The 27126-nt window shown below is 44.4% G+C and overlaps 9 non-coding genes across 9 annotated transcripts; 6 read left to right on the plus strand and 3 right to left on the minus strand.

The window, feature by feature from the left end:
• The first annotated feature begins 1470 nt into the window (after positions 1-1470).
• Positions 1471-1544, plus strand: trnat-agu (transfer RNA threonine (anticodon AGU)). The gene has a single exon. It is a non-coding gene; the product is annotated as a tRNA-Thr (tRNA).
• A 158-nt stretch (positions 1545-1702) lies between these two features.
• Positions 1703-1784, minus strand: trnas-gcu (transfer RNA serine (anticodon GCU)). Its single transcript has one exon. It is a non-coding gene; the product is annotated as a tRNA-Ser (tRNA).
• Positions 1785-3450: 1666 nt separating this feature from the next.
• Positions 3451-3522, plus strand: trnae-cuc (transfer RNA glutamic acid (anticodon CUC)). The gene has a single exon. It is a non-coding gene; the product is annotated as a tRNA-Glu (tRNA).
• A 1495-nt stretch (positions 3523-5017) lies between these two features.
• On the plus strand, positions 5018-5091 carry trnat-agu (transfer RNA threonine (anticodon AGU)). The gene has a single exon. It is a non-coding gene; the product is annotated as a tRNA-Thr (tRNA).
• Positions 5092-5248: 157 nt separating this feature from the next.
• Positions 5249-5330, minus strand: trnas-gcu (transfer RNA serine (anticodon GCU)). Its single transcript has one exon. It is a non-coding gene; the product is annotated as a tRNA-Ser (tRNA).
• Positions 5331-6995: 1665 nt separating this feature from the next.
• Positions 6996-7067, plus strand: trnae-uuc (transfer RNA glutamic acid (anticodon UUC)). Its single transcript has one exon. It is a non-coding gene; the product is annotated as a tRNA-Glu (tRNA).
• Positions 7068-13335: 6268 nt separating this feature from the next.
• trnat-agu (transfer RNA threonine (anticodon AGU)) lies at positions 13336-13409 on the plus strand. The gene has a single exon. It is a non-coding gene; the product is annotated as a tRNA-Thr (tRNA).
• Positions 13410-13569: 160 nt separating this feature from the next.
• Positions 13570-13651, minus strand: trnas-gcu (transfer RNA serine (anticodon GCU)). The gene has a single exon. It is a non-coding gene; the product is annotated as a tRNA-Ser (tRNA).
• A 1657-nt stretch (positions 13652-15308) lies between these two features.
• trnae-cuc (transfer RNA glutamic acid (anticodon CUC)) lies at positions 15309-15380 on the plus strand. Its single transcript has one exon. It is a non-coding gene; the product is annotated as a tRNA-Glu (tRNA).
• The last annotated feature ends 11746 nt before the right edge of the window (positions 15381-27126 follow it).

Raw genomic sequence — 27126 nt, forward strand, 5'->3', positions numbered from 1 at the left:
CGATTAAAACCACTCTCTTACTCTTTATTAATCAGATGTAGATATGTCTAATTCTTGGCTGTGGCCCGACTGCATTCAATTAAAAGCGCATCCTTTATATTATTATTATAGAGACTTTGCACATTGATTCACAACCCCTTTTGGCATTATCTTCTTCTCAGACTGCAGAAAAGGAGTTTACAATTGCTCGTTACAAGCGAGAGGACAGCTGTAGTCTAACGACCCCCCTCTACACAATCACACAGTTAACACAATAAGTACCGACTAAAAAGAGTCACGGGATTATCCTACGCACCCTCTCATTCAGTGCTCCAGTGCTGTGACGCGCAGCAAATCGGTAGGTGCGTTCAAGTACCTGTAACTCAAAAACGGAAAGAGCTAGGCACGCAGTCCACATACCAAACGAAAGAGGAGGCTCCACGATTTCCCGTGATATCTAACACGCCCAGGTGTCTTGTTCCTAGAATAAACTACAGCGTCCAGAATACAGTGGTGCCTTCACTTGCTAGGAGACAGCTGTGCGCATTGGGCGTCTTATCCATCTTGCATAAACAACACATTATGCCAAACGACGGCTAGAGGTAAAGGAAAAGCAAAATAAAGTGTTCCTATACACATTTTTATTCATTCATTTACTCCACGTGTTAGTTATATGTCGTTTTATTGCTGGGGTCCGGTCGTGTCCTTATGAGGGTCAAATGGAGGAATTTGTATTTGAAAGTGTATTTTCACTTGTAAAGATGCAACGTGTTTAATTGTTAAGCAAATGTTTCTTATTTTAAATGAGCAATGCCGATGTTATTAAAACAGTTTCTAAATCTACATGTGTAATACATATTGTCAATGAACATGTGTCTTATTTGAATGTGAGCAGTGTTTGTGGTGCACGATTGGGTGCTGATAGTGCAGTTTTCGAGACCTGCTGCCAGTATGAACCAAGAAATGAAACGTCGCATTTTGGATTCAAACTGGAGAAACTGATGTTTGTGGAAGGACTGTGTGCAATCAGAACGGGGAGAAAGCCTTGCGGTCCAGGGGTTGTCAGCAGTAGGGGATCTAACACCTGGGAGCTGAGGATGTTACAGCCATTCATCTCCAGGGTGCTCAGCAGAGGTTCCATATTGTAAAGGTTAGCACTCTGGACTCTGAATCCAGCCATCCGAGTTCAAGTCTCGGTGTGACCTCAATTTAACCATATGTTTTGATCATGTGAACTACCAAATGTCATATATCTAGACAAAGAGGGTACAATCGGTCATATAAAATACAATGCAGATTCCGATATCTGAGGTCGGAAATTGTTTAATAACAAGTAATACGCATTTTCAAGTGTTTCAGATTAATTTCAGAAATGTCGCGCGCTTAATTTTACAGTCCTGCATTGCAGTAGAGAATGACAGTAAAGGCAATAATGTCCCTGATAGGTTTCATTTCACAGGTCTCTGACACATATTTCTTTGCGTGTGGCAGGGCGCCGTGGCTTAGATGGTTAAAGCGCCTGTCTAGTAAACAGGAGATCCTGGGTTCAAATCCCAGCGGTGCCTTTGGTTATACTATTTTTCAGCAAAGTTTAGGCTGTTTTTGTGTTACTGTTGGGGAACATCTCTAACACAGACCAATACTGTCCTATAGTCGCAGGATAAACACTTTTGCCAAAAAAAAAGAGAACGAGAAACAGTAATAATAATAAAAAAAATAGCTACGACGAGGATGGGATTCGAACCCACGCGTGCAGAGCACAATGGATTAGCAGTCCATCGCCTTAACCACTCGGCCACCTCGTCCCCAAAAACCAGTTGCTCAAACCAAAGAGGATGAAACACTCACTATTTGTTCACAGCGCGGGTGTAGAAGTCGTCATCTCTCCTAAGGAGCACACTTTATTATGGCAGTTCATTATGATTCATTGTCTGTCATTGTGTTGCAGGTGTGCATTTACACTTTATTATTTTTATTATTATTATTTTGTGTTTATATACATGCGTGCTTGTTTTTTTTTTAATTTAAATCACGATATGATTTTGTATTTTCACTGCACGATTTATTATTGATTGTGTGTTTGGCTATTGTTTATTTTCACTAATTTTGAATCACGGAACTTGTGTGGAGTAGTGGTTAGAGCTCTGGACCCTTGACCGGAGGGTTGTGGGTTCAATCCCCAATGGGGGACAATGCTGTTGTACCCTTGAGCAAGGTACTTTACCTAGAATGCTCCAGTAAAAACCCAACTGTATAAATGGGTAACTGTATGTAAAACTAATGTGATATCTGTATAATGTATAATGTGATATCTTGTAACAATTGTAAATCGCCCTGGATAAGGGCGTCTGTTAAGAAATAAATAATAGTAACTTGCCTAGACTGCCTCTCCACTTAATTGACAATTAATATTTTGCTTTTAAAGCGCATTCCTCACGTGGGTCTTATTATTTTTAATTAAATAAATGGTTTTAAGAGACGGACAGATTGAGAGAGCAGCGCGAGCTCCAGGCAAAGAGACACGGGAACGCACAGCTGTGGAGACACGGACACAGAGGCGAGAAATTACCTGAGGGATCTGAGCAAGGGACTTGTACAGCAGGTCGCTGCCGCTGAGAGACCCAACTCCGGAAGCAACTGAGAGGGAAGGCGTTGAGTTCGCTGTTTAAGGCGGATTGAGCATTTAGAGGGGAAGAGGCGAATATACCTCCCCCCTCGCTAAGTGAAGTGTGCAATCTTTAGCTGCTGTGTGTGTGCTTGCTGCATCGCCCTGCTTTCAACAATTTGGATTGCTTAGCCGAAGTTCTTTTATTTTGTTTTACTTTCTTAGAGAAACGTCTCCAGTGACGGCCCTCACTAACCAGAGCTGTTGTAGCCTATTCGAGTCTCAGCTAATGCCACCGTGGAACACAGAGAAGACGGCTTTGGGACTTTCTATTGTTGTAAACTTTTCTTATTGATTGCTGCTGTTAGACAATTACATTACGTTTGTTGCTGTAACCATTTCCAACGTTACTGATATTGATATATAGCAGGTTATTTCTGTAGCCGAACCTATATTTAAGTTGTGATAGCTACTCCTGTTATGGCTATAGCTATTTGCCCATTGTTGTTGCTATTGCTGTAGCTAAATCTATATTTGAATTGTGATAATCATTGTGAATACTGCTGCTATTGATCCAACTATTCTTGTTATTGCGACCAATATTTCGTTTTTATGTTTTATGTATGTGCTTGGCCATTTTTGTATATTTTAATCTGATTGTTTTAATAATTTAAATGAATCCCTTTCATGATTTATTGTCTGGCTTCCTTGTCCGCTTTTCCACGGTGTTGCTACCCCGATATTACGAACCTGTCCTAGTGACACCTGTAACAATTGCGCAGGGCCTGGGGGCTGTTCCGTTTTTGATGCGACAGCGTTGATAGCAAAGAAATTCCTGGCCAGCCGTACAAACTCCTTCAGCAACGTCCCTGGTGGTCTAGTGGTTAGGATTCGGCGCTCTCACCGCCGCGGCCCGGGTTCGATTCCCGGTCAGGGAAGTTCTTTTATGCCTATTATTATTCCGATTAAAACCACTCTCTTACTCTTTATTAATCAGATGTAGATATGTCTAATTCTTGGCTGTGGCCCGACTGCATTCAATTAAAAGCGCATCCTTTATATTATTATTATAGAGACTTTGCACATTGATTCACAACCCCTTTTGGCATTATCTTCTTCTCAGACTGAAGAAAAGGAGTTTACAATTGCTCGTTACAAGCGAGAGGACAGCTGTAGTCTAACGACCCCCCTCTACACAATCACACAGTTAACACAATAAGTACCGACTAAAAAGAGTCACGGGATTATCCTACGCACCCTCTCGTTCAGTGCTCCAATGCTGTGACGCGCTGCAAATCGGTAGGTGCGTTCAAGTACCTGTAACTCAAAAACGGAAAGAGCTAGGCACGCAGTCCACATACCAAACGAAAGAGGAGGCTCCACGATTTCCCGTGATATCTAACACGCCCAGGTGTCTTGTTCCTAGAATAAACTACAGCGTCCAGAATACAGTGGTGCCTTCACTTGCTAGGAGACAGCTGTGCGCATTGGGCGTCTTATCCATCTTGCATAAACAACACATTATGCCAAACGATGGCTAGAGGTAAAGGAAAAGCAAAATAAAGTGTTCCTATACACATTTTTATTCATTCATTTACTCCACGTGTTAGTTATATGTCGTTTTATTGCTGGGGTCCGGTCGTGTCCTTATGAGGGTCAAATGGAGGAATTTGTATTTGAAAGTGTATTTTCACTTTAAAGATGCAACGTGTTTAATTGTTAAGCAAATGTTTCTTATTTTAAATGAGCAATGCCGATGTTATTAAAACAGTTTCTAAATCTACATGTGTAATACATATATTGTCAATGAACATGTGTCTTATTTGAATGTGAGCAGTGTTTGTGGTGCACGATTGGGTGCTGATAGTCCAGTTTTCGAGACCTGCTGCCAGTATGAACCAAGAAATGAAACGTCGCATTTTGGATTCAAACTGGAGAAACTGATGTTTGTTGAAGGACTGTGTGCAATCAGAACGGGGAGAAAGCCTTGCGGTCCAGGGGTTGTCAGCAGTAGGGGATTTAACACCTGGGAGCTGAGGATGTTACAGCCATTCATCTCCAGGGTGCTCAGCAGAGGTTCCATGTTGTAAAGGTTAGCACTCTGGACTCTGAATCCAGCCATCCGAGTTCAAGTCTCGGTGTGACCTCAATTTAACCATATGTTTTGATCATGTGAACTACCAAATGTCATATATCTAGACAAAGAGGGTGCAATCAGTCATATAAAATACAATGCAGATTCCGATATCTGAGGTCGGAAATTCTTTAATAACAAGTAATACGCATTTTCAAGTGTTTCAGATTAATTTCAGAAATGTCGCACGCTTAATTTTACAGTCCTGCATTGCAGTAGAGGATGACAGTAAAGGCAATAATGTCCCTGATAGGTTTCATTTCACAGGTTTCTGACACATATTTCTGTGCGTGTGGCAGGGCGCCGTGGCTTAGATGGTTAAAGCGCCTGTCTAGTAAACAGGAGATCCTGGGTTCAAATCCCAGCGGTGCCTTTGGTTATACTATTTTTCAGCAAAGTTTAGGCTGTTTTTGTGTTACTGTTGGGGAACATCTCTAACACAGACCAATACTGTCCTATAGTCGCAGGATAAACACTTTTGCCAAAAAAAAGAGAACGAGAAACAGTAATAATAATAATAAAAAACGCTACGACGAGGATGGGATTCGAACCCACGCGTGCAGAGCACAATGGATTAGCAGTCCATCGCCTTAACCACTCGGCCACCTCGTCCCCAAAAAAAAGTTGCTCAAACCAAAGAGGATGAAACACTCACTATTTGTTCACAGCGCGGGTGTAGAAGCCGTCTAATCTCTCCTAAGGAGCACACTTTATTATGGCAGTTCATTATGATTCATTGTCTGTCATTGTGTTGCAGGTGTGCATTTACACTTTATTATTTTTTTTATTATTATTTTGTGTTTATATACATGCGTGCTTGTTTTTTTTATTTAAATCACGATATGATTTTGTATTTTCACTGCACGATTTATTATTGATTGTGTGTTTGGCTATTGTTTATTTTCACTAATTTTGAATCACGGCACTTGTGTGGAGTAGTGGTGATAGCTCTGGACCCTTGACCGGAGGGTTGTGGGTTCAATCCCCAGTGGGGGACAATGCTGTTGTACCCTTGAGCAAGGTACTTTACCTAGATTGCTCCAGTAAAAACCCAACTGTATCAATGGGTAACTGTATGTAAAAATAATGTGATATCTGTATAATGTATAATGTGATATCTTGTAACAATTGTAAGTCGCCCTGGATAAGGGTGTCTGCTAAGAAATAAATAATAATAACTTGCCTAGACTGCCTCTCCACCTAATTGACAATTAATATGTTGCTTTTAAAGCGCATTCCTCACGTGGGTCTTATTATTTTTAATTAAATAAATGGTTTTAAGAGACGGACAGATTGAGAGAGCAGAGCGAGCTCCAGGCAAAGAGACACGGGAACGCACAGCTGTGGAGACACGGACACAGAGGCGAGAAATTACCTGAGGGATCTGAGCAAGGGACTTGTACAGCAGGTCGCTGCCGCTGAGAGACCCAACTCCGGAAGCAACTGAGAGGGAAGGCGTTGAGTTCGCTGTTTAAGGCGGATTGAGCATTTAGAGGGGAAGAGGCGAATATACCTCCCCCCTCGCTAAGTGAAGTGTGCAATCTTTTGCTGCTGTGTGTGTGCTTGCTGCATCGCCCTGCTTTCAACAATTTGGATTGCTTAGCCGAAGTTCTTTTATTTTGTTTTACTTTCTTAGAGAAACGTCTCCAGTGACGGCCCTCACTAACCAGAGCTGTTGTAGCCTATTCGAGTCTCAGCTAATGCCACCGTGGAACACAGAGAAGACGGCTTTGGGACTTTCTATTGTTGTAAACTTTTCTTATTGATTGCTGCTGTTAGACAATTACATTACGTTTGTTGCTGTAACCATTTCCAACGTTACTGATATTGATATATAGCAGGTTATTTCTGTAGCCGAACCTATATTTAAGTTGTGATAGCTACTCCTGTTATGGCTATAGATATTTGCCCATGGTTGTTGCTATTGCTGTAGCTAAATCTATATTTGGATTGTGATAATCATTGTGAATACTGCTGCTATTGATCCAACTATTCTTGTTATTGCGACCAATATTTCGTTTTTATGTTTTATATATGTGCTTGGCCATTTTAGTATATTTTAATCTGATTGTTTTAATAATTTAAATGAATCCCTTTCATGATTTATTGTCTGGCTTCCTTGTCCGCATTTCCACGGTGTTGCTACCCCGGTATTACGAACCTGTCCTAGTGACACCTGTAACAATTGCGCAGGGCCTGGGGGCTGTTCCGTTTTTGATGCGACAGCGTTGATAGCAAAGAAATTCCTGGCCAGCCGTACAAACTCCTTCAGCAACGTCCCTGGTGGTCTAGTGGTTAGGATTCGGCGCTTTCACCGCTGCGGCCCGAGTTCGATTCCCGGTCAGGGAAGTTCTTTTATGCCTATTATTATTCCGATTAAAACCACTCTCTTACTCTTCATTAATCAGATGTAGATATGTCTAATTCTTGGCTGTGGCCCGACTGCATTCAATTAAAAGCGCATCCTTTATATTATTATTATAGAGACTTTGCACATTGATTCACAACCCCTTTTGGCATTATCTTCTTCTCAGACTGCAGAAAAGGAGTTTACAATTGCTCGTTACAAGCGAGAGGACAGCTGTAGTCTAACGACCCCCCTCTACACAATCACACAGTTAACACAATAAGTACCGACTAAAAAGAGTCACGGGATTATCCTACGCACCCTCTCATTCAGTGCTCCAGTGCTGTGACGCGCAGCAAATCGGTAGGTGCGTTCAAGTACCTGTAACTCAAAAACGGAAAGAGCTAGGCACGCAGTCCACATACCAAACGAAAGAGGAGGCTCCACGATTTCCCGTGATATCTAACACGCCCAGGTGTCTTGTTCCTAGAATAAACTAAAGCGTCCAGAATACAGTGGTGCCTTCACTTGCTAGGAGACAGCTGTGCGCATTGGGCGTCTTATCCATCTTGCATAAACAACACATTATGCCAAACGATGGCTAGAGGTAAAGGAAAAGCAAAATAAAGTGTTCCTATACACATTTTTATTCATTCATTTTCTCCACGTGTTAGTTATATGTCGTTTTATTGCTGGGGTCCGGTCGTGTCCTTATGAGGGTCAAATGGAGGAATTTGTATTTGAAAGTGTATTTTCACTTGTAAAGATGCAACGTGTTTAATTGTTAAGCAAATGTTTCTTATTTTAAATGAGCAATGCCGATGTTATTGAAACAGTTTCTAAATCTACATGTGTAATACATATATTGTCAATGAACATGTGTCTTATTTGAATGTGAGCAGTGTTTGTGGTGCACGATTGGGTGCTGATAGTGCAGTTTTCGAGACCTGCTGCCAGTATGAACCAAGAAATGAAACGTCGCATTTTGGATTCAAACTGGAGAAACTGATGTTTGTTGAAGGACTGTGTGCAATCAGAACGGGGAGAAAGCCTTGCGGTCCAGGGGTTGTCAGCAGTAGGGGATTTAACACCTGGGAGCTGAGGATTGTAATGTTGTTATAATACTGTGGCACTGTTTGAGTCCAGTCCATGTTTTGAGTGAAGTAACGTAGCTGATTGTTACGTCACTCCAGTCCGGGTTTTGGGATATAGCGGGAAGTTGCAGTTGCAAGCTGGAAGCAAAAAGTTGTTTGTTTTAGGTTTAACAATTAAATGAATACAGGTTATGAATACTCATCATACTGCCTTTGGATTGTTCTTCTCAACACACAAGAACTCTATATTTGGCAACGAGGATATCTGAACAACGCAACACGTGAGTTATAAATAAATAAATAAATAAATATATACGACCACGAAATGGCGGCTGCAGCTGGACTTCCTCCGTTTCCTTCATTTGACATACACAGTGACCCTAGCTCACTCGGGCTCCACTGGACTAAGTGGATTCAAAGATTTCAGAACTTCATTATTGCGTTAAACATTAAAGACAACAAACAAAAGAAAGCTATGCTTTTACATTACACTGGACCTGATGTGTTTGATGTTTTTGAGACGTTGCCAGAAACCGGGGGAGTGGATGCTTATGATACTGCAGTAACGAAACTGACTGAGTACTTTTCGCCGAAAAAAAACACTGAATATGAAACATACGTTTTTCGTCAGGCGAAACAGATGGCAGATGAAACCCTTGATGCATATCATACGAGACTCAGACACCTGGCAGCAACATGCGAGTTTGCAAGTATAGAAAGGGAAATCAAATCTCAAATTATTTTAAGCTGCACATCCACGCATTTAAGAAGGAGAGCGCTACGAAATGCTGACATGACACTGAAAGAACTGCTGGACACAGGAAGGGCTATGGAATTCTCAGAACTTCATGCAAAAAGTATAGAAGAAACAAAACAGCAATTTCAAAACGCAATGCCTGTGAATTCCATTCAACACAACAAACGTCAATTCACCAGAGAAGCATACACCAACAGGGCACCTGACAATAATAAATGCAACAACTGTGGAGGCAGCTACCCTCACAGAGGAGGACAGGCCTTTTGCCCTGCTAAAGGCAAAACATGCAGAGCATGTGGAAAACTGAATCATTTTGAAAAATGCTGCCGTTCAAAACTACACTTGCCCACCACAAAGAACCCTGGAAAGCAACATATAAAGTCCAAAGTGCATGAAGTGCATGTAAGTGATGACTCTTCCAGCAAAACTGACAGAAGATCAAGTTCAGATGATGAATGCCTTTACACTGTGTATACCATTAACCCAAAACAACCTCTTACCAAGATTATTGTTGAGAACACTGCTATTGATGTCATTGTGGACTCCGGTGCCAGCGTGAACATAATGGATGAAACTGCCTACACCAAACTACAAGACAAGGTACAACTCCAGCGCGCAAACATTAAAATTTGCACATATGGATCTCGCACAGCCCTACCACTGTTGGGAAAATTCTGCACTACAGTTAGCAACAGCACAAAAATTGTCCCTACTGTTTTCTACATTGTCAAAGGGCACTATGGCTCGTTGTTGAGCTGCCAGACAGCCACTGAACTTGGACTTTTAAAAATAATTAATTCAGTGTCACATACAACTCCAAAGGTCCACCCACCATTCTTAGAGTCACTCTTGACACAACATGCAAATATCTTTGAAGGAATTGGAAAGTTAAAAGATTTCCAAGTCAAGCTGCATGTCAACCCTGACATTCCACCAGTTGTCCAGCCACATCGAAGAATTCCTTTCCACATACGTAAAAAAGTCTGCTTGAAAGTCAGGACATTATAGAAAGAATAAGTGGTCCAACACCCTGGGTATCGCCAATTGTTGTGGCTCCCAAACCCAAAGACCCAGACAGAGTTCGTATTTGCATTGATATGAGATTACCAAACACAGCCATTCTGCGAGAACGCCACTTGACTCCCACAGTAGATGACCTAATCCATGACCTCAATGGAGCAGTGGTATTCTCTAAGCTTGATTTAAATGCTGGATACCACCAGCTTGAGCTAGCACCAGAATCAAGATACATTACCACGTTCACCACTCATGTTGGTCTGTGGCACTACAAGAGATTGAACTTTGGGATTTCATCTGCTGCTGAGCTATTTCAAAACACCATCCAGCAGGTCTTGCAAGGAATTCCAAATGTCAGAAACATCAGTGATGACATAATAGTATTTGGGAAGACTCCAGAAGACCATGACAAGAGTCTCAAAGCTGTGTTCCAAAGACTGCAAGAAAATCACCTCACCCTAAACAAAAACAAATGTGAGTATAACAAATCTAAACTAGAATTTTATGGATACATTTTCTCAAAAGAAGGCATATCTGCAGACCCCAAAAAAATTGAGGCTATAATGAACATGAGAGCCCCAACCAGTACCACAGAAGTACGCAGTTTACTTGGCATGGTAACCTACTGTGCACGTTTTATTCCAGATTTTGCTACAACATCACAACCCCTTCGTGAACTTACAAAGAAAGACAAATTGTGGTGCTGGAATTCAAAACACGATTTTGCTTTAGGTGAATTGAAACGGCAGTTGACAAGCCACAAGACAATGGCATATTTTGACCAAACTAAAGACACAACCATTCTTGTAGATGCTAGTCCGGTTGGTTTAGGTGCCATTCTCAGCCAACAAGCACCAGACAGCAGAATCACAAACATAATCGCATATGCTAGTAGAGCTCTCACTCCTGTAGAACAACGATACTCTCAAATAGAACGGGAAGCACTAGCAATCATCTGGGCATGTGAACACTTTCACCTGTACTTATACGGATCTGATTTCACTGTGATCACGGATCATAAACCACTGGAGTACATCTTCAACAACCCAAAAGCAACACCACCCGCTAGAATAGAAAGATGGAGACTCCGTTTGCAACCCTATACCTTTAAAGTGATCCACCAAGCTGGAAAGGATAACCCTGCTGACTACATGTCAAGGCATCCCATATCACACATGTCATCACACAACACGCAAGCTAGCACGATTGCGGAAGAGTACATAAGTTTCATTGCTGATCACACGGTCCCCAAGGCGATGACCATGCTAGAAGTGAAACAAGAGACCAAGCAAGACCCTACGCTACAAAGGCTAGCAGATTTAATTCAGAAAGGAAATTGGCATGACATTAATAAAACTCCTGACACACTCACAAATATTGACTTTACCACACTTAAAGCTTTCTATCCCCTGCGCAATGAGCTTACCACCAATGCAGATGCGGACATCATACTCAGAGGCAACAGACTCGTTATACCAACCTCGTTGCAGTCTAGAGCACTAGCTTTAGCTCATGAAGGCCATCTAGGCACAGTCAAGACAAAACAACTAATAAGAGACAAAGTGTGGTTCCCAGGCATTGATAAACGTGTAGAAAATCTAATCCACAACTGCATCCCATGCCAAGCTGCTGTGCCACAAACACACATGGAACCTCTTCAAATGTCTGAACTTCCAAAAGGACCGTGGTTTCAAGTGGCCATTGATTTCACAGGACCTTTTCCTTCTGGGGATTATCTGCTTGTTGTGTTAGATGAATACTCCCGCTACCCAGAGGTAGAAATTGTTAAGTCCACGTCAGCAAATACAATCATTCCAAAACTGGACAAGATTTTCTCATCTTTTGGAATTCCGCAGGTTGTCAATACTGACAATGGTCCTCCTTTCAATAGCCAAGAGTTCAAAAACTTTTCTACCTACCTTGGTTTCAAACACAGAAGAATTACACCCTACTGGCCAAGAGCAAATACAGAGGTGGAACGTTTTATGAGAACACTTAAAAAGACAGTTTCTGCCACACATTCCGAGGGCAAGCCATGGAAACAACATCTTTTCAAGTTTCTCAGGAACTATAGAGCTGCACCGCATATCACCACGAAACTGACCCCAGCTGAACTGATGTTTTGCAGAAAAATCAACACTACACTTCCCAGCCTGCACCATCAAACTGAAGACACATCACTTCGAGACACCGATCGAAAAGCGAAGCAACACATGAAGACATATGCAGATTGTCACAACAATGCACATCCTTTGGACATCAAAATAGGTGACACGGTACTTTACCGCCAACTGCACAAAGGTAAACTATCCACCCCATTCCATAGCACACCATACCAGGTGGTCGACATCAAAGGATCAATGCTTACAGCTGAAAATCACGGACACCGTGTCACTAGAAATTCATCACACTTCAAAGTGGTCAAAACCCCAAACAAGGATTTACCTGCCATGGAAGAGGTAGGGGATGTCCCCCAGACAACATGCACCAATTTAGGAGGAGGCAGAGAGAATTCAGTACTCCAGCGTGATCAACAAATCCCATCACATGAAAGACATTACCCTTCAAGATAAACTCAAAGACCTCCAAGATATCTGATTAAAGAAATTTGATTTAATGGACTTTCCAGAAATCACACAAATTACAGTTTCAATGACTTTAAAGAAAGGGCTTATAAATATATATATATATATATATATATATATATATATATATATATATATATATATGTATATGTACATCTATTATCTTGTTAAAACAAGGGAGAGATGTAATGTTGTTATAATACTGTGGCGCTGTTTGAGTCTAGTCCATGTTTTGAGTGAAGTAACGTAGCTGATTGTTACGTCACTCCAGACCGGGTTTTGGGATATAGCGGGAAGTTGCAGTTGCAAGCTGGAAGCAAAAAGTTGTTTGTTTTAGGTTTAACAATTAAATGAATACAGGTTATGAATACTCATCATACTGCCTTTGGATTGTTCTTCTCAACACACAAGAAAACTATAAGGATGTTACAGCCATTCATCTCCAGGGTGCTCAGCAGAGGTTCCATGTTGTAAAGGTTAGCACTCTGGACTCTGAATCCAGCCATCCGAGTTCAAGTCTCGGTGTGACCTCAATTTAACCATATGTTTTGCTCGTGTGAACTACCAAATGTCATATATCTAGACAAAGAGGGTACATTCGGTCATATAAAATACAATGCAGATTCCGATATCTGAGGTCGGAAATTCTTTAATAACAAGTAATACGCATTTTCAAGTGTTTCAGATTAATTTCAGAAATGTCGCGCACTTAATTTTACAGTCCTGCATTGCAGTAGAGAATGACAGTAAAGGCAATAATGTCCCTGATAGTTTTCATTTCACAGGTCTCTGACACATATTTCTTTGCGTGTGGCAGGGCGCCGTGGCTTAGATGGTTAAAGCGCCTGTCTAGTAAACAGGAGATCCTGGGTTCAAATCCCAGCGGTGCCTTTGGTTATACTATTTTTCAGCAAAGTTTAGGCTGTTTTTGTGTTACTGTTGGGGAACATCTCTAACACAGACCAATACTGTCCTATAGTCGCAGGATAAACACTTTTGCCAAAAAAAAAGAGAACGAGAAACAGTAATAATAATAAAAAAAAAAAAGCTACGACGAGGATGGGATTCGAACCCACGCATGCAGAGCACAAAGGATTAGCAGTCCATCGCCTTAACCACTCGGCCACCTCGTCCCTAAAAACCAGTTGCTCAAACCAAAGAGGATGAAACACTTACTATTTGTTCACAGCGCGGGTGTAGAAGCCGTCATCTCTCCTAAGGAGCACACTTTATTATGGCAGTTCATTATGATTCATTGTCTGTCATTGTGTTGCAGGTGTGCATTTACACTTTATTATTTTTTTATTATTATTTTGTGTTTATATACATGCGTGCTTGTTTTTTTTTTATTTAAATCACGATATGATTTTGTATTTTCACTGCACGATTTATTATTGATTGTGTGTTTGGCTATTGTTTATTTTCACTAATTTTGAATCACGGCACTTGTGTGGAGTAGTGGTTAGAGCACTGGACCCTTGACCGGAGGGTTGTGGGTTCAATCCCCAGTGGGGGACAATGCTGTTGTACCCTTGAGCAAGGTACTTTACCTAGATTGCTCCAGTAAAAACCCAACTGTATAAATGGGTAACTGTATGTAAAAATAATGTGATATCTGTATAATGTGATATCTTGTAACAATTGTAAGTCGCCCTGGATAAGGGCGTCTGCTAAGAAATAAATAATAATAACTTGCCTAGACTGCCTCTCCACCTAATTGACAATTAATATGTTGCTTTTAAAGCGCATTCCGCACGTGGGTCTTATTATTTTTAATTAAATAAATGGTTTTAAGAGACGGACAGATTGAGAGAGCAGAGCGAGCTCCAGGCAAAGAGACACGGGAACGCACAGCTGTGGAGACACGGACACAGAGGCGAGAAATTAACTGAGGGATCTGACCAAGGGACTTGTACAGCAGGCCGCTGCCGCTGAGAGACCCAACTCCGGAAGCAACTGAGAGGGAAGGCGTTGAGTTCGCTGTTTAAGGCGGATTGAGCATTTAGAGGGGAAGAGGCGAATATACCTCCCCCCTCGCTAAGTGAAGTGTGCAATCTTTTGCTGCTGTGTGTGTGCTTGCTGCATCGCCCTGCTTTCAACAATTTGGATTGCTTAGCCAAAGTTCTTTTATTTTGTTTTACTTTCTTAGAGAAACGTCTCCAGTGACGGCCCTCACTAACCAGAGCTGTTGTAGCCTATTCGAGTCTCAGCTAATGCCACCGTGGAACACAGAGAAGACGGCTTTGGGACTTTCTATTGTTGTAAACTTTTCTTATTGATTGCTGCTGTTAGACAATTACATTACGTTTGTTGCTGTAACCATTTCCAACGTTACTGATATTGATATATAGCAGGTTATTTCTGTAGCCGAACCTATATTTAAGTTGTGATAGCTACTCCTGTTATGGCTATAGCTATTTGCCCATTGTTGTTGCTATTGCTGTAGCTAAATCTATATTTGAATTGTGATAATCATTGTGAATACTGCTGCTATTGATCCAACTATTCTTGTTATTGCGACCAATATTTCGTTTTTATGTTTCATGTATGTGCTTGGCCATTTTAGTATATTTTAATCTAATTGTTTTAATAATTTAAATGAATCCCTTTCATGATTTATTGTCTGGCTTCCTTGTCTGCATTTCCACGGTGTTGCTACCCCGGTATTACGAACCTGTCCTAGTGACACCTGTAACAATTCCGCAGGGCCTGGGGGCTGTTCCGTTTTTGATGCGACAGCGTTGATAGCAAAGAAATTCCTGGCCAGCCGTACAAACGCCTTCAGCAACGTCCCTGGTGGTCTAGTGGCTAGGATTCGGCGCTCTCACCGCCGCGGCCCGGGTTCGATTCCCGGTCAGGGAAGTTCTTTTATGCCTATTATTATTCCGATTAAAACCACTCTCTTACTCTTCATTAATCAGATGTAGATATGTCTAATTCTTGGCTGTGGCCCGACTGCATTCAATTAAAAGCGCATCCTTTATATTATTATTATAGAGTCTTTGCACATTGATTCACAACCCCTTTTGGCATTATCTTCTTCTCAGACTGCAGAAAAGGAGTTTACAATTGCTCGTTACAAGCGAGAGGACAGCTGTAGTCTAACGACCCCCCTCTACACAATCACACAGTTAACACAATAAGTACCGACTAAAAAGAGTCACGGGATTATCCTACGCACCCTCACATTCATTGCTCCAGTGCTGTGACGCGCAGCAAATCGGTACGTGCGTTCAAGTACCTGTAACTCAAAAACGGAAAGAGCTAGGCACGCAGTCCACATACCAAACGAAAGAGGAGGCTCCACGATTTCCCGTGATATCTAACACGCCCAGGTGTCTTGTTCCTAGAATAAACTACAGCGTCCAGAATACAGTGGTGCCTTCACTTGCTAGGAGACAGCTGTGCGCATTGGGCGTCTTATCCATCTTGCATAAACAACACATTATGCCAAACGATGGCTAGAGGTAAAGGAAAAGCAAAATAAAGTGTTCCTATACACATTTTTATTCATTCATTTACTCCACGTGTTAGTTATATGTCGTTTTATTGCTGGGGTCCGGTCGTATCCTTATGAGGGTCAAATGGAGGAATTTGTATTTGAAAGTGTATTTTCACTTGTAAAGATGCAACGTGTTTAATTGTTAAGCAAATGTTTCTTATTTTAAATGAGCAATGCCGATGTTATTAAAACAGTTTCTAAATCTACATGTGTAATACATATATTGTCAATGAACATGTGTCTTATTTGAATGTGAGCAGTGTTTGTGGTGCACGATTGGGTGCTGATAGTGCAGTTTTCGAGACCTGCTGCCAGTATGAACCAAGAAATGAAACGTCGCATTTTGGATTCAAACTGGAGAAACTGATGTTTGTTGAAGGACTGTGTGCAATCAGAACGGGGAGAAAGCCTTGCGGTCCAGGGGTTGTCAGCAGTAGGGGATTTAACACCTGGGAGCTGAGGATGTTACAGCCATTCATCTCCAGGGTGCTCAGCAGAGGTTCCATGTTGTAAAGGTTAGCACTCTGGACTCTGAATCCAGCCATCCGAGTTCAAGTCTCGGTGTGACCTCAATTTAACCATATGTTTTGATCATGTGAACTACCAAATGTCAGGGACAAGGGCCTCGCATTGATCAGTACTTCTTACAAAGTCAGTCAAGTCAGTCGAATGACATCCAGCGACAGGAAGCAAACCACAGTTCGCAGGATATCAGCACCCCTGTCATAGATGTGAGGAGGACTTGCATGGACACAGTTAGTGATGAACCTAATGATCCTTGTGAACCCGGTCAGACAAACCAGCATAAGAGAGAAAAGAACCTCAACGGGCACAAGCCTGGAGTTAAATGGCCAAGAGCTTGTGAGAAAACTGCATGGGACACAGTAAACACAGATCTCTGCATTGCATTGGAAAGATTAAGTGGAACAGTTGAAAAGAAGCTGGATAAATTTGGGGACATCATCTACGCATATGGAAGTGAGAGGTTTGGAGTTGAAAAAAGGAAGGAAAAAGTACAAACTATTCCTGGAAAGTCTAGACGGCAGCAGGAGATTGAACGCTTAGTTAGAGAAAGGAGACAGCTGAGGAACCAATGGAGAAGAGCAGAACAAAGTCAGAAGGAGGGACTCAATCTCTTACAAAGGGTCATCAAAGATAAGCTTGCAACATTGCGCAGAGCTGAGCGCCTACGGAAACGCTACAAAAAGAAGGAGCGTGCGAGAGCTAACTTTTATAAAGACCCATTCAAATTTGTAAAGAAGTTATTCACCAGTGAGAAGAATGGCACACTAAAAGCATCTAAGGTTGAGCTGGAGAGATATTTGGAGGAAACACATACAGATTCAAAAAGGCAGGAGCCTATGTCAATTCCATCAGACATCCCACCTATCAATCCACCAGAATACCAAATGGAGGACTGTGCACCTAAGTGGAAAGAAATAGAGCAAGCTGTGAAAAAAGCAAGGGCTTCATCATCTCCAGGGCCTAATGGATTTCCGTAGAGAGTGTACAAGAGTGCTTCAGGAGTTCTACGAATTCTGTGGAAATTGATGAAAGTGGCATGGGAAAAACAGGTTGTACCAAGAGCATGGCGCCGAGCAGGTGGAGTCTTTATACCTAAAGAAAAAGATTCTACAAGCATCAGTCAGTTTCGTCCCATTTCCCTATTAAACGTAGAAGGCAAGATTTTCTTCAGCATTATTGCTCAGAGATTGTCAGCTTACCTATTAAAGAACTGCTTCATTGACACTTCAATACAAAAAGCGGGCATTCCAGGTTTCCCAGGTTGCTTAGAACACATCAATGTGATCTGGCAACAAATTCAATCAGCTAAAAAGGAGAGGAAGGAGCTCCATGTGACATTCCTGGATTTGGCTAATGCATATGGTTCAGTGCCACATGAACTACTTTGGGCAGCATTTGATTTTTTCAGTGTACCGATGACAATAACAAATTTAGTGAAAGCCTATTTTGGAGATTTGCAATTCAGTTTTTCAACTTCAGAATTCAGCACTACATGGCAATGCCTAGAGGTTGGAATAATGGCAGGATGCACCATTTCTCCACTGGCGTTTACCATGGCAATGGAAGTAATCATTAGGGCATCAAAATGGGTAGTAGGAGGAGAGCGCTTGGCTTCTGGAATGCGACTACCACCAATTCGAGCATACATGGATGACATGACAACCATGACTACAACAGTAGCCTGCACTAATCGATTATTGGGCAAATTAACCAATAACATTGAATGGGCACGAATGCAATTCAAGCCCACTAAATCAAGGAGCATCTCTATAATTAAAGGCAAAGTAGTAGATAAAACATTCTTCATTAATGGTGAGGCAATACCAACAGTGTCTGAGAAGCCAGTGAAGAGTCTTGGGAGATGGTACGACGGGGATCTAAAGGACACAGTTCGTGTGGGAGAAGTTAGACAACAAGCAGTGGAAGGGTTGAAGAGCCTAGACAGCTGCGCTCTACCAGGTAAACTAAAACTCTGGTGCTTTCAGTTTGGTCTACTGCCGAGGTTGCTGTGGCCACTGACTGTGTACGAGGTTTCTTTGACAACAGTAGAGAAGTTGGAAGCTTTAATCAGTTCATACATCAGGAAATGGTTGGGAGTTCCACGCTGCCTCAGCAGAGTGGGACTTTATGGTAAAGGAATACTGCAGCTACCAGTCTCTGCTCTAACCGAGGAGTTTAAGTGCGCCAAGGTCAGACTGGAAATGACTTTAGTAGAGTCACGCGATAAATGCGTAAGGGAGGCAGCACCTGTGTTGAAAACTGGAAGAAAGTGGGCGGCAAAGAAAGCTGTGGAAGATGCAAAGGCTGCCCTTCGAATTGGTGATATCATGGGGCAAGTTCAGCATGGAAGAGGGGGTCTTGGTTTCAGTTCAACTCCTCCTACATGGCACAAGGCGGCCCCAGCTCAAAGGAGGAAGCTGGTAGTCAACGAGGTGCAAAAGCAGGAGGAGAGGATGAGGTGTATAAAGGCCATTTCCCAGGCCAAGCAGGGAGAATGGATGAGATGGGAGAGTGTGGAACAACGCAAGATTGGCTGGAAAGACCTATGGTCAATGGAACAGAGCAGGATCAGTTTCCTCATCAGGTCAACATATGATGTTCTCCCATCACCACAGAACCTAAACCTCTGGGTAGGAGAGGATCCCTCATGTCCTTTGTGTTCATCACCTGCAACATTAAGGCACATTTTGACAGGATGTAAGGTGGCTCTTAGCCAAGGACGGTTTACTTGGCGCCATGACCAGGTGCTGCAATGTTTGGCCTTAGCATTGGAAGACAAGCGTAACATGACCAATAAGTTGTCACCTGTTCCATCAAAACATTACACACAAAAGACAACATTCCTCCGCCCAGGAGAGCAACCACCAAGAAAAGGTGTTAAAACCAATTCTCGCCCAGGACAACTGGGAGCTGCTAGAGACTGGAAAATGCTGGCAGATGTTGGTCAGCGGCTTATTTTTCCACCTGAGATTGCCACCACTAACCTTCGACCAGATATTGTCTTGTGGTCTGGATCAGCACGCCTTGTTCACCTGGTAGAGTTAACAGTGCCATGGGAGGATGCTGTAGATGAGGCGTATGAGAGGAAGAAACTGCGGTATGCTCAACTAGCCACTGAAGCGGAACAGCGAGGATGGAGAGTTCGGGTTTACCCAGTGGAAGTGGGTTGTCGAGGATTTGTGGCACACTCTACAACCCGGTTTCTCAGAGACGTCGGATTCAGTGGCCAAGAGTTGCGTCGCACAGTGAAGAACTTATCTGAAGCAGCAGAGAGGAGCAGCAACTGGCTGTGGTTGAGACGGAAAGATTCTGGCTGGGGACAGGTAAGTAAGCTGGGCTGAGTTGAGTGGGGGACGGAGGGGGGTGATGCTGGGACGCCAGAATCACCGTCGAGCCCTCTTGAGGTGTCGTGGGCTAGTCGACGAAACACTGAGGATGGAAGGTGCCCACTTGAAAACCCCAGAGATGTACCCTACTTAGCTCAATCCAGACGGTTGTCATGCTGATGCGCTGGGGAGGCCGCACTTTGGTTGATCCCCGGAGCCAGCATCGCAGCCGTTGTGTGTGCTGATGCGCCAGGGAGGCAAAATAAGCTGATCCCTGGAGCCAGCATTACACTTCAGCCATTAACACCAGACAGAAGGATATCTACATCATCATATGGAAGGAAACGTAAATGGATGGAGACACATATGGATCACATTAGTTTACTGTAAAGCTACGTCTTAGTTGGTGCTTATCTTGGCGAGAGCCGAGTTCAAATCAGCATGAAGTTTTAACATCTACTCTCGTGTAATGGAAATCATGAAGATCTGGATACGTCCAGTGACTGCTGTGAATAGTGCAGCTGGCAACAAGGGAAAGACCTTGTGACAGCCTGGAGAGACAGCTGACAGGAGGAAAGAGACCCCATTGGGGCTGGTAAGGGTTAGCTACCCTTGTCGGCAGTATCCAGCTCTGTGTTTACAGGATGCTGGAGACACCCGCCCAAGGCTTCTAAGAAATTAAAGAGAAAAATACCCCTAGAGTCTGCGAGAGCGGGGGCGGAAGATGACTCAACGTTGGACAACACGGTTAACGACTTAGGAACGGAAACGGATATGAGTATGGAGAGTACTTCACAAAAGACTAGTTCAAGATCTGCAGTTAACAAAGACATGGAACTCCAGGTTTGTGTCTGCGGCTGGAGCAAGGCGACAACGGTCAGGGGTTTGAAGATTCATCAAGGGAGAATGAAAAGCTTGAGGGAGAAGGGACAAGGGCCTCGCATTGATCAGTACTTCTTATGAAGTCAGTCAAGACAGTCGAATGAAATCCAGTGACAGGAAGCAAACCACAGTTCGCAGGATATCAGCACCCCTGTCATAGATGTGAGGAGGACTTGCATGGACACAGTTAGTGATGAACCTAATGATCCTTGTGAACCCGGTCAGACAAACCAGCATAAGAGAGAAAAGAACCTCAACGGGCACAAGCCTGGAGTTAAATGGCCAAGAGCTTGTGAGAAAACTGCATGGGACACAGTAAACACAGATCTCTGCGTTGCATTGGAAAGATTAAGTGGAACAGTTGAAAAGAAGCTGGATAAATTTGGGGACATCATCTACGCATATGGAAGTGAGAGGTTTGGAGTTGAAAAAAGGAAGGAAAAAGTACAAACTATTCCTGGAAAGTCTAGACGGCAGCAGGAGATTGAACGCTTAGTTAGAGAAAGGAGACAGCTGAGGAACCAATGGAGAAGAGCAGAACAAAGTCAGAAGGAGGGACTCAATCTCTTACAAAGGGTCATCAAAGATAAGCTTGCAACATTGCGCAGAGCTGAGCGCCTACGGAAACGCTACAAAAAGAAGGAGCGTGCGAGAGCTAACTTTTATAAAGACCCATTCAAATTTGTAAAGAAGTTATTCACCAGTGAGAAGAATGGCACACTAAAAGCATCTAAGGTTGAGCTGGAGAGATATTTGGAGGAAACACATACAGATTCAAAAAGGCAGGAGCCTATGTCAATTCCATCAGACATCCCACCTATCAATCAACCAGAATACCAAATGGAGGACTGTGCACCTAAGTGGAAAGAAATAGAGCAAGCTGTGAAAAAAGCAAGGGCTTCATCATCTCCAGGGCCTAATGGAGTTCCGTACAGAGTGTACAAGAGTGCTTCAGGAGTTCTACGAATTCTGTGGAAATTGATGAAAGTGGCATGGGAAAAACAGGTTGTACCAAGAGCATGGCGCCGAGCAGGTGGAGTCTTTATACCTAAAGAAAAAGATTCTACAAGCATCAGTCAGTTTCGTCCCATTTCCCTATTAAACGTAGAAGGCAAGATTTTCTTCAGCATTATTGCTCAGAGATTGTCAGCTTACCTATTAAAGAACTGCTTCATTGACACTTCAATACAAAAAGCGGGCATTCCAGGTTTCCCAGGTTGCTTAGAACACATCAATGTGATCTGGCAACAAATTCAATCAGCTAAAAAGGAGAGGAAGGAGCTCCATGTGACATTCCTGGATTTGGCTAATGCATATGGTTCAGTGCCACATGAACTACTTTGGGCAGCATTTGATTTTTTCAGTGTACCGATGACAATAACAAATTTAGTGAAAGCCTATTTTGGAGATTTGCAATTCAGTTTTTCAACTTCAGAATTCAGCACTACATGGCAATGCCTAGAGGTTGGAATAATGGCAGGATGCACCATTTCTCCACTGGCTTTTACCATGGCAATGGAAGTAATCATTAGGGCATCAAAATGGGTAGTAGGAGGAGAGCGCTTGGCTTCTGGAATGCGACTACCACCAATTCGAGCATACATGGATGACATGACAACCATGACTACATGTGGCAAAGTGCCCCGCCCCTGTGTGCATTTGTGTGTTCTGTGTATGTATGTATGCGTGCGTATGTTAATGTTGGTGTATAGATTGGTACACGGGATATAAACAGGTCTGTGTTTCACGTGTGTTTAAATTGTATATTTGTATTTAGGCACGGGATTGCACATCACGCACGTGCATTTAAAATATAATATGCGAGCACGGGGTTGCACAGAATTAATTCACGTGCTGGGATTCAAGTGAAGAATTAATTAGTAATTGAATCCCAGCACAACAGTATATATAGATGCACATTTTCATTCAGTCGGGGTTGGTGTTCGGTGAGTGGAGAACGGGAGAGAGAGAAGGAGAAAATAAAACAAAGTAAGAACGTAAATTAGTTGTATCTGCTCACCTTGTTTTGTTCGTCTGTCTGTGCACTGTTTAGTTCGTTTTGTTTGTCTATTTATTTTGGCGCAAGTGCCGTGTCCCGTGTTTTTTGTGTTTCAAACCTTTTATTTTCTGTTTATTAAATGCTGAGCGCGATCACGCGCCCAGCTTATACCAAACCACATCTCTCTGTGTATTCCTTTTCTGGTCTGACGCCACCCACTCTGGCTGTCTTTGTGACACGTGGTGTCATCGTGGGATAGCCGCGCCTCCAAGCGTCAGACCAGGAGGGGTTTTGTTTAAAAAAAATATATATATATATATATATATATATATATATATATATATATATATATAATGGCAGAAGACGCCGTCAAACTGCGGGATCCTAGAAAATGCTGGGCTGGAGGCCCAGTCTCTGCCCATAGTCGTCCGGGCCCTGTGGATGATGGACAGTGAGAGATGGGAGGCATATCAGGAGGAACACACCCCAAACACCTTGGAGGAAGGTGTGGAGTTTGTCCTCAGCTACCTGGAGGCAACCATAAATGGAACAGCAGCCCAGGTAGCAGGACCACCAGCAGAGGAGTACCTGCTGTCCCCATCTCCACCAGCAGAGGGTGAATGCCTGCTGGTTTTGCCTCCACAGCCCAAGCGGGAGACAGATAAAGAGGTGAAGGACAGGGAGGAGGAGTGCCGCCTAAGGGCCAGGCATCCACGGCGATGTAACAAGCCATCGTCGGGGTGCCTCCTCTGCGACCAGGATCACCTGTTCGCCCACTGTCCCTTCCGCAGTTATGGGGAGGAGCCTGAGCGTCCACAGCCCGATCGGGAGGAGCCTGAGCGTCCACAGCCCGAGCGGGAGGAGCCTGAGTGTCCACAGCCCAAATGGGAGGAGCCTGAGCGTCCACAGCCCGAGTGGGAGGAGCCCGAACGTCCTACGCCTGAGTGGGAGGAGCCCGAATGTCCTACGCCTGAGTGGGAGGAGCCCGAACGTCCTACGCCTGAGTGGGAGGCGCCCGAACGTCCTACGCCTGAGTGGGAGGAGCCCGAACGTCCTACGCCTGAGTGGGAGGAGCCCGAAGGTCCACAGCCCAACAGGGAGGAGTCGGGGCGTCCACAGCCCAACAGGGAGGAGTCGGGGCGTCCACAGCCCAACAGGGAGGAGTCGGGGTGTCCACAGCCCAACAGGGAGGAGTCGGTGCGTCCACAGCCCAAAGGGAGGCAAGTCGGGGCTTCCACAGCCCTGGGACCCAAGCCACCAGCAGAGGGAAAATGCCTGCTGGTTCAGCCCCAAGAGCCAGAAGGGGAGGAGTTACAGGCTCAACCCCCTGAAAATTTTTGGGGGGGAGAAGGGCAGGATGCTGGTGTCCCCCAGCAGCCTCTCGCTATGCTGCTGAAGGCAGCACGGCGTGCACATGCCCAGCCGCCACAGCAGAGGGAGCCAGCACCGCCAGGAGCAGAGGAGCTGGAGCTGCCTCTGCCTCCACCACCTCCAGGAGCAGAGGAGCAGGAGCTGCCTCTGCCTCCACCACCTCCAGGAGCAGAGGAGCAGGAGCTGCCTCTGCCTCCGCCACCACCACCTCCAGGAGCAGAGCAGCAGGAGCTGCCTCTGCCTCCGCCACCACCACCGCAAGGAGCAGAGGAGCAGGAGCTGCCTCTGCCTCCACCACCTCCAGGAGCAGAGGAGCAGGAGCTGCCTCTGCCTCCGCCACCACCACCTCCAGGAGCAGAGGAGCAGGAGCTGCCTCTGCCTCCGCCACCACCACCGCAAGGAGCAGAGGAGCTGGAGCTGCCTCTGCCACCACCACCGCAAGGAGCAGAGGAGCTGGAGCTGCCTCTGCCTCCACCACCGCCAGGAGCAGAGGAGCTGGAGCTGCCTCTGCATCCACCACCGCCAGGAGCAGAGGAGCTGGAGCTGCCTCTGCCTCCACCACCGCCCGGAGCAGAGGAGCAGGAGCTGCCTCTGCTGCCCGTACCTCCGCAGGGAGTACGGTGGCCGGAGCCCCAGAAAGGGGAGCTGCCGGCCACGAAGAAGGGGGAGGAGGTCTGGAGACCACTTTCCCCAGCAGCAGTTTCGCTGCAGGAGTTCTTGTGGCCAGAGCCCCACAGGAGGGAGCTGCCGGCTACGAAGAAGGGGGAGGTCGGGGGACCACCTGCCCCCGCAGCTTTTTCGCTGCAGGACGGGACCAACAGGCTGTCAGCCGTGCCACTACCGGCAGGGGTGCTGACAGCATTGCCAGCCAAGGGCCCACTGAAGCCTCCCTTCCCAGCCCGAGACTTTGTTCTGGACTGCTGGGTTTTTAAGGGGGGAGGTGGCCGTTGAGGCCATGTGTGCTGCGCACAAGGGGGGGTATATGTGGCAAAGTCCCCCGCCCCTGTGTGCATTTGTGTGTTCTGTGTATGTATGTATGCGTGCGTATGTTAATGTTGGTGTATAGATTGGTTCACGGGATATAAACAGGTCTGTGTTTCACGTGTGTTTAAATTGTATATTTGTATTTAGGCACGGGATTGCACATCACGCACGTGCATTTAAAATATAATATGCGAGCATGGGGTTGCACAGAATTAATTCACGTGCTGGGATTCAAGTGAAGAATTAATTAGTAATTGAATCCCAGCACAACAGTATATATAAATGCACATTTTCATTCAGTCGGGGTTGGTGTTCGGTGAGTGGAGAACGGGAGAGAGAGAAGGAGAAAATAAAACAAAGTAAGAACGTAAATTAGTTGTATCTGCTCACCGTGTTTTGTTCGTCTGTCTGTGCACTGTTTAGTTCGTTTCGTTTGTCTATTTATTTTGGCGCAAGTGCCGTGTCCCGTGTTTTCTGTTTAAACCTTTTATTTTGTCATTAAACGCTGAGTGCAGCCATTGCACTCAGCATTTCTCATCACCATCACCGTCTCTGTGTATTCCTTTTCTGGTCTGACGCCACCCACTCTGGCCGTCTTTGTGACACTACAACAGTAGCCTGCACTAATCGATTATTGGGCAAATTAACCAATAACATTGAATGGGCACGAATGCAATTCAAGCCCACTAAATCAAGGAGCATCTCTATAATTAAAGGCAAAGTAGTAGATAAAACATTCTTCATTAATGGTGAGGCAATACCAACAGTGTCTGAGAAGCCAGTGAAGAGTCTTGGGAGATGGTACGACGGGGATCTAAAGGACACAGTTCGTGTGGGAGAAGTTAGACAACAAGCAGTGGAAGGGTTGAAGAGCCTAGACAGCTGCGCTCTACCAGGTAAACTAAAACTCTGGTGCTTTCAGTTTGGTCTACTGCCGAGGTTGCTGTGGCCACTGACTGTGTACGAGGTTTCTTTGACAACAGTAGAGAAGTTGGAAGCTTTAATCAGTTCATACATCAGGAAATGGTTGGGAGTTCCACGCTGCCTCAGCAGAGTGGGACTTTATGGTAAAGGAATACTGCAGCTACCAGTCTCTGCTCTAACCGAGGAGTTTAAGTGCGCCAAGGTCAGACTGGAAATGACTTTAGTAGAGTCACGCGATAAATGCGTAAGGGAGGCAGCACCTGTGTTGAAAACTGGAAGAAAGTGGGCGGCAAAGAAAGCTGTGGAAGATGCAAAGGCTGCCCTTCGAATTGGTGATATCATGGGGCAAGTTCAGCATGGAAGAGGGGGTCTTGGTTTCAGTTCAACTCCTCCTACATGGCACAAGGCGGCCCCAGCTCAAAGGAGGAAGCTGGTAGTCAACGAGGTGCAAAAGCAGGAGGAGAGGATGAGGTGTATAAAGGCCATTTCCCAGGCCAAGCAAGGAGAATGGATGAGATGGGAGAGTGTGGAACAACGCAAGATTGGCTGGAAAGACCTATGGTCAATGGAACAGAGCAGGATCAGTTTCCTCATCAGGTCAACATATGATGTTCTCCCATCACCACAGAACCTAAACCTCTGGGTAGGAGAGGATCCCTCATGTCCTTTGTGTTCATCACCTGCAACATTAAGGCACATTTTGACAGGATGTAAGGTGGCTCTTAGCCAAGGACGGTTTACTTGGCGCCATGACCAGGTGCTGCAATGTTTGGCCTTAGCATTGGAAGACAAGCGTAACATGACCAATAAGTTGTCACCTGTTCCATCAAAACATTACACACAAAAGACAACATTCCTCCGCCCAGGAGAGCAACCACCAAGAAAAGGTGTTAAAACCAATTCTCGCCCAGGACAACTGGAAGCTGCTAGAGACTGGAAAATGCTGGCAGATGTTGGTCAGCGGCTTATTTTTCCACCTGAGATTGCCACCACTAACCTTCGACCAGATATTGTCTTGTGGTCTGGATCAGCACGCCTTGTTCACCTGGTAGAGTTAACAGTGCCATGGGAGGATGCTGTAGATGAGGCGTATGA

Source organism: Acipenser ruthenus, chromosome 21 (assembly GCF_902713425.1).
Source record: "Acipenser ruthenus chromosome 21, fAciRut3.2 maternal haplotype, whole genome shotgun sequence".
In the NCBI taxonomy this organism is placed as follows: domain Eukaryota; kingdom Metazoa; phylum Chordata; class Actinopteri; order Acipenseriformes; family Acipenseridae; genus Acipenser; species Acipenser ruthenus.